The following is a 19675-nucleotide window of genomic DNA, read 5'->3' as shown; positions in this document are numbered from 1 at the left end:
TTCAGAATCTTCTTTTGCAATTGAATTATAGACAGAATTCCTTTTTCTGAAATAACAAAGAGCATATAAAATGTTAAATGTTGATCTATCTATGAAATTATATTAAAATATTGTTTGTCAAACACATACTCTTTCTGTAGAGAATGCACCTCCTCAATATCTAAATTTATATAAATTCTAGATGCCGAAGTTGTATGGCTATATAATCTTCCTGTATGGAAAAAAATATAAATTACTTATCGAAAATTTATTAATTTCATATAATATATTTCTATTACCTTGGAAATCTTTAACATTTGTTGAAGTAACTATTATGACAATTGGGTTGGTATTTATTGATTGCAAATCTTCACCGATCTCTTCAGAAAATTTTCCCCATAATGTAATATCAATTATTTCTCTAAAATTAATATTGGTGTAAGTTATTTAAAGTGAAAGAATAACGTAAAAACATTAACAAAAGAACTTATTGTGTCGTCTGTAATCTGATGTCTCTTTTTTTAGTCTTTGTTGATCTGATCTCTTCAATTTCTCCTATTACATTCAAAACTCCAATGATATCTGCATATAATTTATTATATTTGATATACCAGGCTATTTCTTATGCATTTAAAATACAAATATTCAAATTAACTATACCTGATAATAACCTTGTATCATTTGTTCTAGTATGAAGATCAGGAAGATAGCAAATTCAAATTTATATCTCGAAATAACAATTCTTAGTTCTTTTATTACTTGCATAGTCGTGATCATGAGAAATTATATACGGTATATACCATCAATGTAACGCCCCACTTGAGGTACGTAGCTAAGTTATGGTGTATTGCTCGAAGGTTTATTGTTTTGCTTTTATTTGGGTTGATATATTGTTAATATTGGTTGGTTGGCCCTTAGTTGAATTTTTGTTAAAGTTATTTTGAGAAAAATGTGAAGAAAATCCCTTAAACTTTCATTAGGGGTAAAATGGTCTTTTCACTCAAAATTAGTTGAAAAAGTGGGAAGTGAAAAGAGATAGAATTTCATGGAGAATGTAACAAAAATGAGGGCATTATTGTAATTGACTAAGGGACATAGATGAAATTTTTAAGAAAGAGCAAGGGCAAAATGGGAAGGCATGTGTTAATTGTGAATTAATAAGGGTTTGGGTTTAGACAACCCTTCATTCTTCTTCTCCACTGCCAACTTCTTCTCACCACTTCCTCTCAACTCTTTTTTCAATATTTCAAGATATTTCAAGAATTTTAGAGGGCTTTTTGAGTAGTTTGGGATAGAAGCTTAATCTAAAGCACCCTAAGGTAAGGATTTGTGCTTTAGATGTGAAGTTTTGCTAATATATATATATATGTATATATATATATTGAAGTCTTATGATTTTATTGTTTAAAGGTGTAGAGAAGAGACAAGCTATCAAAGGAAAAGAAAAGTGTTACTGAAATCTCTCCATTACAAGGTAAGTAAATCCAACCCAAGTTGAGATTTGAGAAGTCCTTTGAGTAGAGATTTAGTAGAGATTTATGTATGTATAAGTATGTTATGTGATTGAGAATTGAGTTGAGACGAATATTTGCTTTGTGGTTGTTGAATACACTTCAATTATGAGAAGTGTTATTGAGTGATGAGAATGTAGTTTGGGTTGAATTGATGAAGTATTGTGGGAGTGTTGTGCCGTGGGGTTATGGTGATGTTACAAGAGAATTATTTTGTCATAGATGGTTTAGAAAACAAATTGAATGGTAATTGAATTAGGGTTTGTTTATGCACAACTAATGTTTGATGAAATGCCTAAGTGAAAACCTGCCCTGTCACATCTGTGACCTTCTAAGTGATTTTTGGGCATCTTACAGATTTAACTGGGTTACGACCAAAACATAAACGTTATAGCCCTTCTCTAAGCTTTAAAACGAGACCAAAATTGTAGCAATCCGATTTGTATAACTCAAGTTATGCCTTCTTGAGTGTGACATGTGCAAAATGATTATCTTGATGCAACATTGTATATTGGCATTTCATAAGTGCATTAATGAGCATGAACCATCCATATGCATTAATTGTGCATTGAGAAGTAGCTTGAGAAAGAGTAGAGAATGTTGAGTATAAGCTACATTATGAGTACTAGCTTGAGATAGAGTGGAGAATTTTGTGAATAAAATACTCTAAGAGTATAGCTTGAGAAAGAGTAGCGAACTTTGTGAATGAACTACTCTAAGAGTAAAGAGAAAAAACAAAAGAAGAGAATAGAGTAGTTTGTGCGATAGGGAACCAGTGAGCAATGAGTAAAGTCATGAGAGTGGGTGCTTTGTGATCCCTAGCCATGCGTCCAGTAAGATGGGGCCGTGACTATCATGAAGAGTGGAACATGAGGTTCCAGCCGTGCCTCCGGTAAGAAGGGGCCGTGACATTCAAGAGATAGAGAGAGAATGTACACTCACAAGGCCAAGGGTTCCGAATCCATGCATAACCGAATCCGATAGGTAGAGAATGAGTAGAAGTCACATAGAGTGGGAGAGTTCCCAGCCGTGCCTCCGGTAAGATAGGGTCGTGACATTCACATGAGCAAGAATGAGAAAATAGAGAAAGAGAAAGAACAGAAAGAGAAGATGAGTAGAATCACGAAGAGTGGGATGAGTTCCCAGTCATGCCTCGGGTAAGAGAAGGCTGTGACATACACCAGAGGGTGAATAGAATTGGTACTTTTTTATGACATTTTAATTTATAGCCGTACATGGGATGCGCATTTGTCACATCTTGCCACTGCCTTGTCCATCTTGCGCGCCAACCATCTCTTTGTGAAGGAACAAAAGTGCCAATTTGGTCAAAGACAGGTTCAATATCTGGGCCACATTCGGGAGTTGTTGTAGATCCTCAAAAGGTGGAGGCAATGAACGAATGGCCAAAGCCATCAACACCAAAGGCCTTGCGTGGGTTTTTGGGTTTGACCGGGTATTATCGCAAATTTATCCAAAACTATGGTAAAATTGCAGGTCTACTTACTCAAATGCTCAAGAAGGACGCGTTCTCATGGACTTTGTCGGCAGAGTCAGCCTTTCAAGAGCTTAAACATGCAAGGGACATGGCTCTAGTCCTTGCCTTGCCAGATTTTTCGAAGTCTTTATATGGAGTGTGATGCTTCAGGAAGTGGAATTGAGCCTGTCTTAATGCAACAAAAGCGTCCTATTGCCTTCTTCAATCTAGATCTTTGTGGAAAGCACTTGATTCTTTCAACGTATTAAATCGAGATTTTTATGATCTAAGCAGTCCACAAAATCCATTTTTTTTTTTTTCCTTAAAAAGCAATATTAAGATCTTTCCACTGTCTAATCAAATCTAACAACAACCGAATAAACTAAAAGTTAAAAAGCAAAATAATAAAATAAATAAAGTGAAACAAAAATGAAAAAAACAGTCTAACCTGTCGTGGATGATGACAAAAATTGGGAAAGCTGAGAGAGGAACATTTGCATTGAACCGAGTGTTTATTATTGAGATTATAACATTGTGATGAGACTTAAACAACCAACAGAGCAGTAAATCACGATCACAATTCAATGACAAGAGAAATCAACTTATATGAATTAAATACTGTACTGCGCAATTGTATGACAAAGAGAAACAATATTGAAAAGCATCGAAAGTAAATGACAACGAATTTAAAGATAGTCTAGCAATCCAAAGAGCTAGTGACCTCCCTTCTAAAATCCCACTAAAATGTTCTCCCCTTTTACAAATTATTTCTATATTATACCCAAAATATCACACACAACTATTGTCATTGCACGTGGATAATCAACTTTCCACTTGCAAGCCCACGCTACTTAGCCCTTTTATCTTTTTGTAAATATAAGTGGGGTCCATCACATTGCAATTAGAATATTTATTTTAATTATAATATTATTAATGGTTTACTTATTTTTTAGATATATGGTTGCAATTGACATATTTATTTATGAAATTATACTTGTGACGTTGACAATAACATATCAAATCAAAAAACCTTTGAATCAAATATATTAAAGCTTCTCTCACAACCCAATATCAACGTAGTACACCGTTGTAATTGCATAAATCTAATAAGTATAATATTATATATATATATATATATATATATTAAAGATTAGGTGAACTCAATATATTAGAGCTCTCCACAACCCAATATCAAACTACAAAGAGAAGTACAAAAATAATGCACTGTTATCTTTTCGGTATTCCTAACAAACTGATTTGATAACGTTATCCAACCAACAGGTCTCAGAATTCCAAATCAAACATCGCAGTTTTTTTTTTTTTTTTTTAAGGTGGCTCCCTCAAATCCCTGGTTGTAATTAGACCCATAACTATCCAATGATCGTCCCTCTCCATGCTTATGAAAAAGTGATATGTATGGGAATAAGTTAATTAAGTTAATGTCAAACCAAAGACTTGAAAGTTGTATCTGAAATGCAAGTCAAGATTGGCATGCTCAGAGCATTATAGTCAGCAACACGTGTTGTAAAAGAGTGATTACAAATTGGGCCATCTCTACTGAAAGGTCACAAAAGCAAAAGAGGGAGAGCACAAAGAAAGTTAAAAGGAATGTCTTAGGTTCATTTCATTTCAATAGCATATTTATCAGGGCATATTCCATACAGTACCTCTCAAATGTCAGAAAAAAGAAGATGAAATTTACCATTGTGAATGAACGTCTCTTGTTTCACAAAAGTTCGAGCATGCCACATGACAAACATCTCATGATGAGAATAGTTTTCTTTCTGGATTATTTTTTGCATACGCAACGTGTTATGATAGAATAATATAGTGTGTACAAACCAGAAATTTGGAGATAATGACACTCCGAAGAAAGAATCAATGCTTGTAGAGATATAGGAAGTTGGGAAAAAGTTACCTCTATGACCATTTCTTTGCATTACGGTCTGCTAACCAGCATTTTCCCTCTTAGATGTGTCTGGATCAAGCTTGGAAAGATTGTTAACAAAAGTGATTGCCTATCTCTACGACTGATTTTACAATAACCATCTACAATGGAGTTGTATGTCCTCTGGTCTGGTTACATCCTTGCTTGATCATGTTTCGAACCCCATCAATAGCCTCCACAAACAATGAATCAGCTGCATAACTTGAACAAAGGTATTGTAGGTGATTACATCTGAACAAGGCCAGAATCTCCCATTTCCGAAAATATCCGTGAAGCCTCTTTCACGACCATTTTACAATAGGCATAAATGACAGTATATAAGATATTATATCAGGTTTCAATCCTTTTTCCAAAATTTCCCTTAACATCTGTTCGGACTTCCCAAAATTTTCAGAACGGCTGTACATATACATCAAGCTATTGTAGGTGTGTCAAGTTAGGAGTGAACCCACTCTCATTCATGAAGTTCAAGATCCATGTGTTTGGTAACCATCTGCTTCCTGCCATAAATCGAAATCATGGCATTAGAGTGGTTATGTCAGGGGAAAATCCTTTTGCTTCAACTCTAAGAAGGCACGCTCTGTTTCTATAAGGAGGCCACTTTTACATTAACCCAAACAAGGTCTTCAAGAGCACAAGCATGAGGTTCAATCAGACCAGAGAATATATCTTCGCAAGAGCAAGCATCCGCCCAATCTCCTTGCATTGGCATAAGCATAAAGCAAAGAACAGTATGTTAGCTCATTGGGTTTACACGACATACTTCATTTCCGCAAGTATTTTCTCAGACTGTTCCCACTCCCTCCCGGGCCAATGCTGCCAAAACAGCATTGAAGTGGAAAGATCCGGTCTAACCCCAGCTTCCAGCATTCTCTTATAAACAGCCATGACTTGGTCAAAAGAACCACAACGACTGTATGCACTAATTAGGGTGTTGAAAGTGTCCCTGTCAGGAATGAACCCAGCCCTCTTCATTTCCTTGAACAGACCTGACACTTCCGGTCCATCCCATTCGCCCAAAATACTGCCAGAAGTGTGTTCCATGTAACAATGTTCGGTTTACAACTGCAAGTCTTGATCTCATCAAAAACCTTCATCATCTCCACAACTTTCGCTTGTTTCCATGCATATAATAAAAACATTAAAAGTAGATATTAGTGGCTTGCACCCTGCACTTATCATCTCCTCAAAAACATTCATTGCAGAGTCATCCTTCCCGGCTTTCTCAAACCCTGATATGAGGGTGGTGTAAGTAAAAACATCAGGCTGAATCCTATTCCACCATCTGGTTTTTAAGCTCCACCGCCTCTTCCAACAAACCATGTCTGGTAAGCTGATATCAATGATGTAAGTCACAATATTGGGTGAACAACCATTAACCTCCACTCCCCTTAAACCTCCATGGCTTCCTTGGGCCGCCTAGACTTCCCAAAAACATCCAACAAGGCATTATAAGTAACCTTATCTGGACTAAAACCCGCTAATTTCATTTCTCAAAAACCAAGCTGCTTCTTCTTGCAAGGAACCCTGCCGACAACAACTTATAAGCGTATTATAAGTATAAGAATCTGGGGCAATTCCGGCATTCTTCATTCCCTCTACTAGAGTCAACCTTATTCCAGGGCATACCTATCTTCCCACACACGTTCAGAATCACATTGATAGTTATCAAAGTGGTTTCACCCCTCCTCCTCCATTTTCTTGAACACCATCACAGCCTCCCTAACCTCCCATTTTTAGCATAAGCAATACAATGAATTATAAGCAAACATCAATATCAATCCCATCTTTATGCAAACTATTCAACAACGAAGCCGCAGCCGCAACTTTACCTTCTTTCCCTAACATACTAATAATTACAGCTATAACAGAACCATTCAAGACCAACTCACAGTCTTTACGACTCCTAAACCACTCAAACACACTCAACGCACGTCAAGTTTTTTGTAAAACCCTAAACCCTTAACAATAGCCAACACATCAAATTTTAAAGCATCAATCTTTACATCCGGGTTTTCCGATAAGACTCAAATAATTGTAACAAAACACTATCAATATTCTTTCACATCAAAAGATTAACAATTAAGATCGGAAACCCGCTGACCTTTACTGGAGAGGCGGTGGTTTGACCAGGGTTTCCCACGGTTAACGTCACGTGACTTCCCATTCGGGTTTGTTTCTGGGTATGGAAGATGGAGAGTTAAAGGGTTGTGAAGAAGGGTGCGAGGGGTTTGTTGGTGAAGGAAGTCTTTAGAGAGGAGTCAAGAGGGAGGTGGTGAAGCCGTTTGTTGTTGTGGTGATAGGGCGTGTGGATTGAGGATTTGTTGGGTTTTGGTTAAGAGAGAGAGGTTATGGGCGGTCGGTTTGAGAGGAGAAGAGGCAGAGCTAGATTTTGTGCCATTGAAGAGAGAGCGTGTGGAAGGTTTCAGTGGAATTTGAGCTTCTTGGTTTACTGCGATTACTTCCGCAAAAATGCTACGCATATGTATCACTCTCACACGTCATGTACATCATTACGTGGCATCCTATCCCTAAGTTTCAAATTTCAGTTTTCCTAAATCAAATTCATTTTCCCTAATACAAATCGTAATGGAGCATATGGTTTATTATTTTGGATAAAATTTTATAAATAATATTGGGTAATTGAATATAAGAGTATTACATGGTAAAATTTAAAATTTTTTAAAAAACTCTCTAAGTTTGCTAATTTAGCTAAACATTTAAATATATAAAAATTTTCTAAAATGAAAAAAACACTCCCACCACTCGTAGTGCCAGATTTCAGCCACCACCATCGGAATTTGGCCGAAAAATTGCGTTACGACACAGACTGGTATGGCATTTTTCGACTAAATCTACTACGGATTTGACCAAAAAAGGCCAGATCTACGACCAGATGTGGTCGTCGATGGCCGCAAAAGTCCATCTTTGGCCATCAATGACGGCAAAAGATATGACCGCCATTTTCGGTCAACAATAACCATTTCTTTAGTCGTCATTGATGGCCAGATATAGCCTTTTCTAGCTATATCTACTATGGATCTGGCCAAAAAAGGCCAGATTAGTGAATTACCTACCCGTTCCAGTCGTGGTGTAGGCCGTTGTGACAGATTCTGGCTACCACCAACGGTGGTTATCGGAATTCGGCAAATATGGGTGGGTAGGGGTATTTTTCCAATTTTTAAACTTTCTTTTGGGGTATTTGAAATTAATAAATTTAAAGGGTCTAAAAGTAATTAAAAAAGTATACTAATATTGAACCAAACGCACCCTTGTCCCCATTTTCTTTCAATTTTTAAAACCCTAGTCACCGCATCCTCCAATCTCAGCCGCACCAGGTCGCGGCCCTCCACTCATCACATCCTCCCATGTCAGCCGCACTAGGTCGCCGCCCTCCACTCATCACACCCTCCCATGTCAGCCGCACTACAGCCGCCACCACCATCCCAAACGGCCGTCACTTTAGCTGATCCTCTCCCACCACCACTGTCAGTCAAAATTTCTTAATATTTTTCAGAGTCGATAGAATCTCAAAGACGCCGCCACGCCTCGCCAGAACCTTACGGGGATGTTGTGAGGTTATGCTAAGCATCCGCCCAATCTCCTTGCCATTGGCATAAGCATAAAGCAAAAAGTATGTTAGTCATTGGGTTTACACGACCATAATATTCAGCAAGTATTTTCTCAGACTGTTCCCACATCCTCCCCGGGCCAATGCTGCCAAAAAAGCAGATGTAAGTGGAAAGATCCGGTCTAACCCCAGCTTCCAGCATCTCTTATAAACAGCCATGACTTGGTCAAAAGAACCACAACGACTGTATGCATAATTAGGGTGTTGAAAGTGTCCCTGTCAGGAATGAACCCAGCCCTCTTCATTTCCTTGAACAGACCTGACACTCGAGTCCATCCATTCCGCCCAAATTGCCAGAAGTGTGTTCCATGTAACAATGTTCGGTTTACAACTGCAAGTCTTGATCTCATCAAAACCTTCATCATCAAACTTTCGCTTGTTTCCATGCATCTTAATAAAAACATTAAAAGTAGATATATGTGGCTTGCACCCTGCACTTATCTCTCCTCAAAAACATTCATTGCAGAGTCATCCTTCCGGCTTTCTCAAACCCGATATGAGGGTGGTGTAAGTAAAAACATGAGCTGAATCTATTTCACCATCTGGTTTAAGCTCCACCCCTCTTCCAACAAACCATGTCTGGCATAAGCTGATATCAATGAATTGAGTCACACAATTGGGTGAACAACCATTAACCTCATCTCCCTTAATACCTCCATGGCTTCTTGGCCGCCTAGACTTCCTAAAACATCCAACAGGCATTATAAGTACCTTATCTGGACTAAAACCGCTAATTTTTCATCCCAAAACCCAAGCTGCTTCTTCTGCAAGGAACCCTGCCGACAACAATTATAAGCGTATTATAAGTATAAGAATCTGGGGAATTCCGGCATTCTTCATTTCCTCTACTAGAGTCATAACCTTATTCCAGGGCATCCTATCTTCAACACGTTCAGAATCACAATGGTTATCAAAGTAGGTTTACACCCCTCTCCTCCATTTTCTTGAAACACTCACAGCTCCTATCACTCCCTTTTTAGCATAAGCAATTATCAATGAATTATAAGCATAAACATCAATATCAATCCCATCTTTATGCAACTATCAACAACGAAGCGCGAGCCGCAACTTTACCTTCTTTCCCTAACATATAAATTACAGCTATAACAGAAACCATTCAAGACCAACTCACAGTCTTTACGACTCCTAAACCACTCAAACACACTCAACGCCAGTCACGTTTTTTGTAAAACCCTAAACCTTAACAATAGCCAACACATCAAATTTTAAAGCATCAATCTTTACATCCGGGTTTTCCCGAAGACTCAAATAATTGTAACAAAACACTATCAATATCTTTCACATCAAAAGATTCAACAATTAAGATCGGAAAACCCGCTGACCTTTACTGGAGAGGCGGTGTGTTGACCAGGGTTTCCCACGGTTAACGTCACGTGACTCCCAATTCGGGTCTGTCTGGGTATGAAGATGGAGAGTTAAAGGGTTGTGAAGAAGGGTGCGAGGGGTTTTGGGTGAAGGAAGTCTTTTAGAAGAGGAGTCAAAGAGGGAGTGGTGAAGCCGTTTGTTGTTGTGGTGATAAGGGCGTTGTGGATTGAGGTTGTGTTGGTTTGGTTAAGAGAGAGAGGCTTTATGAACAATATATTGAAAAGCATCGAAAGTAAATGACAACGAATTTAAAGATAGTCTAGCAATCCAATGAGCTAGTGACCTCCCTTCTAAAATCCCACTAAAATGTTCTCCCCTTTTACAAATTATATTCCTATATTTATACCCAAAAATATCACACACAATCTATTGTCATTGTCACGTGGATAATCAACTTTCCCACTTGCAAGCCCACGCTACTTAGCCCTTTTATTCTTTTTGTAAATATAAGTTGGGGTCCTATCACATTGCAATTAGAATATTTTATTTTAATTATAATATTATTAATGGTTTACTTTATTTTTTAGATTATATGGTAGCAATTGACATGTTTTATTTATGAAATTATACTTGTGACCGTTGACCAATAACATTATCAAATCAATAAAACCTGTGAACTCAATATATTTGAGCTTCTCTCACAACACAATATCAACGTAGTACACCGTTGTAATTGCATAACTCTATAATAAGTATCATATATATATAAATTAGGTGAACTCAATATATTAGAGCTCTCTCACAACCCAATATCAACGTAGTACACCATTGTAATTGCATAACTCTGTAATAAGTATCATATAAAATATATATATATATATATTTATTTCTTTATTTCTTTAAAAAAATAAAAATTAGGGTTTAAAGCTCCATCAAAAACTTTTCATAACTTATCCCAATGATCGTCCCTCTCCATGCTTATGAAAAAGTGATATGTATGGGCAATTAAGTTAATTAAGTTAATGTCAAACCAAAGACTTGAAAGTTGTATCCTGAAATGCAAGTCAAGATTGGCATGCTCAGAGCATTATAGTTCAGCAACACATGTTGTAAAAGAGTGATTACAAATTGGGCCATCTCTACTGAAAGGTCACAAAAGCAAAAGAGAGGGAGAGCACAAAGAAAGTTAAAAGGAATTGTCTAGGTTCATTTCATTTCAATAGCATATTTATCAGGGCATATTCCATACATGTACCTCTCAAATGTCAGAAAAAAGAAGATGAAATTTACCGTTGTGAATGAACGTCTCTTTGTTTCAAAATAAAGTTCGAGCATGCCCACATGACAAACATCTCATGATGAGAATAGTTTCTTTTCTGGGATTATTTTTTGCATACACAACGTGTTATGATAGAATAAATATAGTGTGTACAAACCATAAATTTTGGAGATAATGACACTCCGAAGAAGAATATCAATGCTTGTAGAGATATAGGAAGTTGTGAAAAAGTTACCTCTATGACCATTTCTTTGCTATACGGTCTGCTAACCTGCATTCTTCCCTCTTAGATGTGTCTGGATCAAGCTTGGAAAGATTGTTAACAAACGTGATTGCCTCATCTCTACGACTGATTTTACAATAACCATCTACAATGGAGTTGTATGTCCTCTGGTCTGGTTTACATCCTTGCTTGATCATGTTTCGAACCACATCAATAGCCTCCACAAACAATGAATCAGCTGCATAACTTGAAACAAAGGTATTGTAGGTGATTACATCTGGAACAAGGCCAGAATCTCTCATTTCCGAAAATATCCGTGAAGCCTCTTTCATCCGACCATTTCTACAATAGGCATAAATGACAGTATTATAAGATATTATATCAGGTTTCAATCCTTTTTCCAAAATTTCCCTTAACATCTGTTCGGACTTCCCAAAATTTTCAGAACGGCTGTACATATACATCAAGCTATTGTAGGTTGTCAAGTTAGGAGTGAACCCACTCTCATTCATGAAGTTCAAGATCTCATTTGTTTTGGTAACCATCTGCTTCCTGCCATAAATCGAAATCATGGCATTTAGAGTGGTTATGTCAGGGGAAAATCCTTTTTGCTTCAACTCTAAGAAGGCACGCTCTGTTTCTATAAGGAGGCCACTTTTACTATTAACCCAAACAAGGGTCTTCAAGAGCACAGCATGAGGTTCAATCAGACCAGAGAATATATCTTCTGCAAGAGCAAGCATCCGCCCAATCTCCTTGCCATGGCATAAGCATAAAGCAAAGAACAGTATGTTAGCTCATTGGGTTTACACCGACATACTTCATTTCAGCAAGTATTTTCTCAGACTGTTCCCACTCCCTCCCGGGCCAATGCTGCCAAAACAGCATTGTAAGTGGGAAAATCCGGTCTAACCCCAGCTTCCAGCATTCTCTTATAAACAGCCATGACTTGGTCAAAAGAACCACAACGACTGTATGCACTGATTAGGTGTTGAAAGTGTCCCTCTCAGGAATGAACCCAGCCCCCTTCATTCCTTGAAACACCGACACTTCTGAGTCCTCCCATTCCGCCCATACTGCAAGAATGTGTTCCATGTAACAATGTTCGGGTTACAACTGCAAGTCTTGATCTCATCAAAAACCTCATCATCTCCACAAACTTTCGCTTGTTTCCATGCATCTTAATAAAACATTAAAAGTAGATATATGTGGCTTGCACCCTGCATTATCATCTCCTCAAAAACATTCATTGCAGAGCCATCCTTCCCGGCTTTCTCAAACCCTGATATGAGGGTGGTGTAATAAAAACATCAGGCTGAATCCCTATTTCCACCATCTGGTTTTTAAGCTCCATGCCTCTTCCCAAACCATGTCTCGCATAAGCTGATATCAATGAATTGTAAGTCACAACATTGGGTGAACACCATTAACCTCCATCTCCCTTAATACCTCCATGGCTTCCTTGGGCCGCCTAGACTTCCCATAAACATCCACAAGGCATTATAAGTAACCTTATCTGGACTAAACCGGCTAATTTCATTCTCAAAAACCCAAGCTGCTTCTTCTTGCAAGGAACCCTGCCGACAACAACTTATAAGCGTATTATAAGTTAAATCTGGGGCAATTCCGGCATTCTTCATTCCCTCTACTAGAGTCATAACCTTATTCCAGGGCATACCTATCTTCCCATACACGTTCAGAATCCTTGAAGTTATCAAAGTAGTTTACACCCCTCCTCCTCCATCTTCTTGAACACCATCACAGCCTCCCTACCTCCCATTTTAGCATAAGCAATTATCAATGAATATAAGCATAACATCAATATCAATCCCATCTTTATGCAAACTATTCAACAACGAAGCCGCAGCCGCAACTTTACCTTCTTTCCCTAACATACTAATAATTACAGCTATAACAGAACCATTCAAGACCAACTCACAGTCTTTACGACTCCTACCCACTCAAACACACTCAACGCCAAGTCACGTTTTTTGTAAAACCCTAACCCTTAACAATAGCCAACACATCAAATTTTAAAGCATCAATCTTTACATCCGGTCTTCCCGATAAGACTCAATAATTGTAACAAAACACTATCAATATCTTTCACATCAAAAGTCAACAATTAAGATCGGAAAACCGCTGACCTTTACTGGAGAGGCGGTGGTTTGACCAGGGTTTCCCACGGTTAACGTCACGTGACTTCCCAATTCGGGTTCTGTTTTGGGTATGGAAGATGGAGAGTTAAAGGGTTGTGAAGAAGGGTGCGAGGGGTTTTGTTGGTGAAGGAAGTCTTTAGAAGAGGAGTGAAAGAGGGAGGTGGTGAAGCCGTTTGTTGTTGTGGTGATAAGGGCGTTGTGGATTGAGGATTGTGTTGGTTTTGGTTAAGAAAGAAGGCTTTATGGCGGTCGGTTTGAGAGGAGAGAGGCAGAGCTAATTTTGTGCCATTGAAGAGAGAGTGTGGACTGTGGAAGGTTCAGTGGAATTTGAGCTTGTTGGTTTACTGCGATTACTTCCGCAAAATGCTACACTATATATCACTCCACACGTCATGACATCATTACTGTGGCATCCTTCCCTGAGTTTCAAATTTCAGTTTTCCTAAATCAAATTCATTTTCCCTAAATACAAATCCTCGTTTGGTTTATTATTTTAGATAGGATTTTTATAATATATAGATAGTTGAATAGAAAAGTATTACGAGATAAAATTTAAAAATTTTAAAAAACTCCCAAATTTGTTAATTCAGCTAACACTATCAATATATAAAATTTTCTAAATGAAAAAACACTCCCATCACTTGCAATGCTAGATTCTAGCCACCACCGTCGAATCTGACTGAAAAACGATATGGCATTTTTTGATAATCCACTATAGATCTAGCCAGAAAAGACCAGATCTACGACTAAATGTAGTCGTCGACAGCCGCAAAAGTTTGGTCGACGACAAAGATATCGACATCGTTTTCGTCAACAATGACTATTTTCTTTAGCCTTCGTTGATGGCCAGATCAATGAATTACCTACCAGTTCCGATCGTGTGTAGGTGTCGTTGTGATAGATTCTAGCTACCACCGACGGTGGTGCCGGAATTTGACAAGTATGGGTGGGTGAGGGTGTTTTTCTAATTTTTAAACTTTCTTTTGGGGTATTTGAAATTAATAAATTTAAGGGTCTAAAGTAATTAAAAAAGTATCTAATATTGAACCAAACGCACCCTTGTCCCCATTTTCTTTCGATTTTTAAAACCCTAGTCACCACATCCTCCAATCTCAGCCTGTCGGTGGTTGCCGAATTTGACAAGTATGGGTGGGTGAGGTGTTTTTCTAATTTTTAAACTTTCTTTGGGGTATTTTCAATTAATAAATTTAAGGGTCTAAAGTAATTAAAAAAGTATCTATATTGAACCAAACGCACCCTTGTCCCCATTTTCTTTCGATTTTTAAACCCTAGTCACCACATCCTCCAATCTCAGCCGCACCAGGTCGCCGCCCTCCACTCATCACATCCTCCCATGTCACCGCACCAGGTCGCCCCCCTCCACTCATCACCCCCTCCCATGTCACTCGCACTACAGCGCCCACCACCATCCCAAACGGCCGTCACTTTACCTGATCCTCTCCCACCACCACTGTCAGTCAAAATTTCTCAATATTTCAAGTCGATAGATCTCAAAGACGCCGCCACGCCTCGCCAGAACCTTACGGGATGTTGTGAGGTTATGCTACTTTATTCTCTTTGCTCTTACGTTGCCAAAGTCTTTTCGAAAAAACAATTTTGGATTTGAAAGAACAGCCTTGAACTGGGAATTGAAAACCGTATAATTTATTTATGGGTGAACAGCCTTGTAGTTTATAAACCTAGATTGTTTTCCTTCTCTTATGATATTCCTTCGACAAGGATGACTTGTTTTCATCATCATTTCCATCTTTTTATTGTCAAATGCATTGATCGCGCTAATTAGCTTCATGTTTGGCTTGTTTTCTTTTGGCCTTTTTTAGATATAGCTATTTGCTTGTGATACAGTTTATATCATACTTTGAATGACAATATGATGAGTCGGGTAGAGAATGGAGGGACATGTGGGTGGTAAGTTGTCAAGGATTTTGTTATATGCAATGTGAGGGTTTCTGGGTGATTATGGTCAATTTGCAATAGGGGCAGGTCCACTGTGGTATGGTTGTTAAAGTATGGATCGTTAGGTTAAGTTTGGTTGATTTAGGTTTTGTTATTTAGTTAGTGTCAATGGGGCGTTCGCAGAGGTTTAGGGTACTGTTTCAGAGGGAAAGTGGGATGGGTGGCAGTGGATGTCTCTCTGAGTACTGAGGTTTAGTGGAGCTCGGAGTCTGGTGTTTATAATTGGCGCGACCATGGTGTTTAGTTTGTTTTCAAAAATGCACAATAATGTTAGAATGAAAGAGAACAAATAATTTTTTTTATTATTCTTTTCATTTTCTGTCTATTTATTCTCTATACAATCTTTATTTGTATAGGAAAGTAAATAGAACAATATATTGCTAGAATGAAAGAGAAAACAAAATGATATAAGGATTTTTCAATCTCTATTCCATACATTATCTGGAAAAAAACAACTGTATTTTAAAGTTGCTGGACTGTAGGATGTAGTGGGATGATACAGTTGTAAAGGAAAGTAAATGGAACAATATATTGCTAAATGAAACAAAAAACAAAAAGATATGGATTTTTCAATCCCTATTCATACATTATCGTTTACTTGAGTATTCCTCTAATTAGTGGAGATGGCTAACTGACCATCAATTTAGAAAACTATAACGACTGATTTTCTTGTTTCTTTTTCATGTTTTTTAACTGTGAGTTTAGTTTGGGATAAATCAAGGCTTGGTAACTGTTTTTGACTGAAGAAAAAAAAAGAAAGAAAGAAAGAAAGAATAATAAGTGAGAAGAGAATGTTCAGCTTAACTACCCATAAGTGTTCCTTTCACCTTGTATTCTAGTAGAATGATTTTTTTTTTTTTTTTTTTTTTTCTGTTTCGTTGCAAAATTTATGTTTTTCCAGCGATGCTTGCATTCATTCATATTGCTTTTACAACTTAAGTAGTGGTTGTGTTACTGTGTCCATGTTTTTCCCCTTGAACTTGAAGATATTGTGGTAATCTTTGTAGCTTGTATAATCTTCATGGACTATAATTGCTTTTTTTTTTTTTTTCATAAGTTATGTGATTTTTGTTAGTCCATTCATTTTACCATATCATGTTCCCAATAGATGCAGTATTGAGATGTGCTTAATGGTGTTGTTGTGGTTTGCAATTCTTAGTGTTGGATGCATTGGTTCTTAAGGGGAGTCCCCTTCTTTAGGTTGTAATTCTTTATTCTTCTATAATTACTGGTTTACCCAATAAAAAAAAAAAAATCTAGTAATTATCAATTTTGTTGACTATTTTCTTTTTTTTATTCTATTTAATGATAAATAACACGACTTTTGTTCTTAATTGCAGGATTGCTGGATACCGAAGATGTGGGATTTTGTGTTGCAGTTTCTGGGAGTGTGCTGCTTTTTTGCAGGTATGCAGTTTCATGTTTTGCAGTGTCTCGAGAGTGCTGTTTTTTTGCCAGAAGTTGGCTGGAGTATGCTGGGGCTTGTTGAGTTTGCTGGAAGTGATGCTGGTAGTTAGCTGGTAGTGATGCTGGAAGTTTGCTAGAAGTCCCTGTGTGTATTCTGGGGCATTTCTGCAGATTTTTGTTGCTGCAGTGTTGTGTTTGCTGGGAGTGATACTGGGGCATGTTGGAGCAAGCAGCATAAAATGCATTTATGGAGTGTGCAAATTTTGCGGCAGTTTGTGTTGGTGGACTGCAGGAGCAGAAGTTTGTTTGGTTTTGCTTGTAGGAAGTTAGGTCCGTCGGCATGCTGTCCTGGAGCTCAGTATTTTGCTGCAGTTGTATAGTTTCCAGAGTGTTTGCGTTTGTCCAGATTTTTGTTGAATAGCCGTGCAGTTTAGGCATTTTGTTTTGTGGCCTTGCTGGCCAGTTTTTGTATAGGCTCCCGAAGGGCTAGAGATTGGGTGTCTTTGGCTGGTTTGTTTGCTATGTACAAGGAGCTCCTTTTGTTTTTGTTTTTGTTTTTTTTTTTGTTTTTTCTGTTTTTGTAGGTTTGTGCCTTGGTAATGTCCAAGGTTCTGATCTTTAAGGGGCCCCTTTTAGGATGTAATTCTTTATTCATTCTTTTATATAATTGTTGGTTTGCCCAAAAAAAAAAAAAAAAAAAAAATGCATTTTTTTGCCGGTAAATTGCAGAAGAGACCTACAGTGGGAGAGTGCTGCATTTTATGCAGTTTCTGCAGTTTTTCTTTTCTGTTGATGCAACTAGAATGCCGCATTTTCTGCAGTTGTTTTGTAGAAATGCAGCGTTTTGCCTGCTGGTTGTGAAGCTTTGTTTAATTGATTGTTGTCTTCAAATGGACAAGTTTTGTTTTGTGAAGCTAATTTTATATTACATTCATTCAGATGTACTACTGATGGGAACCCCTGTCAAATTGGAACAAATCCAGCAACAAACAAGACAAAATTGCACAAGAATGGACAATTCACACAATTCAAATCTGGAAATAAAGAATACTGTATTGAATAAGAGAATTGTTAATAAGAAATGATTTCAGCAACTCAATAAAACTAAGAACAGATAATTCCCTCCTTTAATGACCTTTGTAAAATTATGTCTAACCTCTCCCTAAACACACCTCCATTTATATACTAATCCACTCAACTAAATATTCCTTCTACTAACAACTTGATTCCCCAACATGTGAATGTTACCCAACCAACTCCCACTAGCACTCATGCACCTCACACACCCATCACCCTACTGCCCATATGCCCTTTATAATGATAGACTTTAGGCCTATCAATTAATTCCCACCCCCCACCCCGATGAGCTAGGTGGAATTGAGGGAACTGCAAGTTGATGGCGTCATAGGCTTCCCAAGAAGCAAAGTCTTTCCATTTAATGAGGATCTTCGTAGAGTGATCTAATAAGTTGCAGATTGCCAACACTAACTCTGGTTGCACAATGATTTCTAGGTCTTCGATTATAAAAGATGGAAGTGGCTAGATAGGGAGAGAATTATTCAGGTTATGCTTGTAAACCCCCCTCCAGTCAGGTATCCTCTAAATATCCCTCAATGAGAATCCCGGGGATACATGTCTGGAGAACAAGTTGTATTTAGAAAAAACTTATGTAAAGATAATAATAATAATATCAAAAATATGCATATAAGATGTCACGCAGGATCCAAACTTATAATTGCAAAAACTTTAAGAATTTATCTGGAAGTTACACAATCAAAACATATTTATAGGGTGGAAGCTTCCAAAAGGTGTTTCACAAACATTTATCATTTACATTATTTACATCAAGATAAAAACATCAAGATGACAATAAATCATCTCCTCTCACGTGTAGCCCCGCTGTCTCTAGCATCCTTCGCTTCTGGTCTACTTGCAAAGCAATCAACAATGAAAGGGTGAGCGCTAATCGCTCAGTAAGGAATGATATATTTTATTCTAAATATGCTATTTGACCATCGTTTAAACATATTTGGTAACACACCACTTATCTTTTACATCTAGGTATGCTTCCCTTTTCTTACTAATTCATATGCTTTTCATCATTTTATCCCATGGCTATATAAACATCAATGTGTGCATATACAAATAAGTATGTAAACATAGTACACACACATCACATATCATGACATAACATTTAAAATCATCTAACATGAGTATAAATCATCTCATGATGTAAATAACATCATAACTCATGTAATGCAACTAAATGCATATGAACCATTTAATGTCTAGCCGATCGGACTTTTTTTAGCATCTTAAACACTTAATATCACCTATCCTCAAATTCATCTAGAGCTCATATCATTGGGAGACGTGCTAACGCATTATTTAGCATCTAAAGCATATATTCATCTTTCCTCGACCGATATACGAGGATATGCTTACGCGTTTTCCATCATGTCTATATGCATCTCTATCATGTCTATTTGCATCTCTAACATCTTATGGCATGTAAATACATATTTTGGTGAGCTTAATACTTTTAATTCATCTATGGATTATCAATCCATTTACATAACCTCTTGCTTACATACATCATCTTAAAACATGTATTACATTGCATCTTCATGCCATTTCATAACATTAATCATACATTGACATCATGACCATGTATATCTTTCAAAGATCATCTAACTAATGGGTAAACATTAGTACATGGCATACTTACAATAATACATTAATAATCAATTCATAATCATAA

The 19675-nt window shown here is 37.4% G+C and overlaps 3 pseudogenes; all 3 read right to left on the bottom strand.

Annotated features, from left to right (window-relative positions):
• Window positions 1-4884: 4884 nt before the first annotated feature.
• LOC116134004 lies at window positions 4885-7896 on the bottom strand (annotated as a pseudogene).
• A 509-nt stretch (window positions 7897-8405) lies between these two features.
• On the bottom strand, window positions 8406-11006 carry LOC116134003 (annotated as a pseudogene).
• LOC116134018 lies at window positions 10822-13594 on the bottom strand (annotated as a pseudogene).
• Window positions 13595-19675: the final 6081 nt, after the last annotated feature.

Source organism: Pistacia vera, unplaced genomic scaffold, assembly GCF_008641045.1.
Source record: "Pistacia vera cultivar Batoury unplaced genomic scaffold, PisVer_v2 Contig28, whole genome shotgun sequence".
In the NCBI taxonomy this organism is placed as follows: domain Eukaryota; kingdom Viridiplantae; phylum Streptophyta; class Magnoliopsida; order Sapindales; family Anacardiaceae; genus Pistacia; species Pistacia vera.
This window is presented reverse-complemented; position numbering and strand designations above follow the sequence as displayed.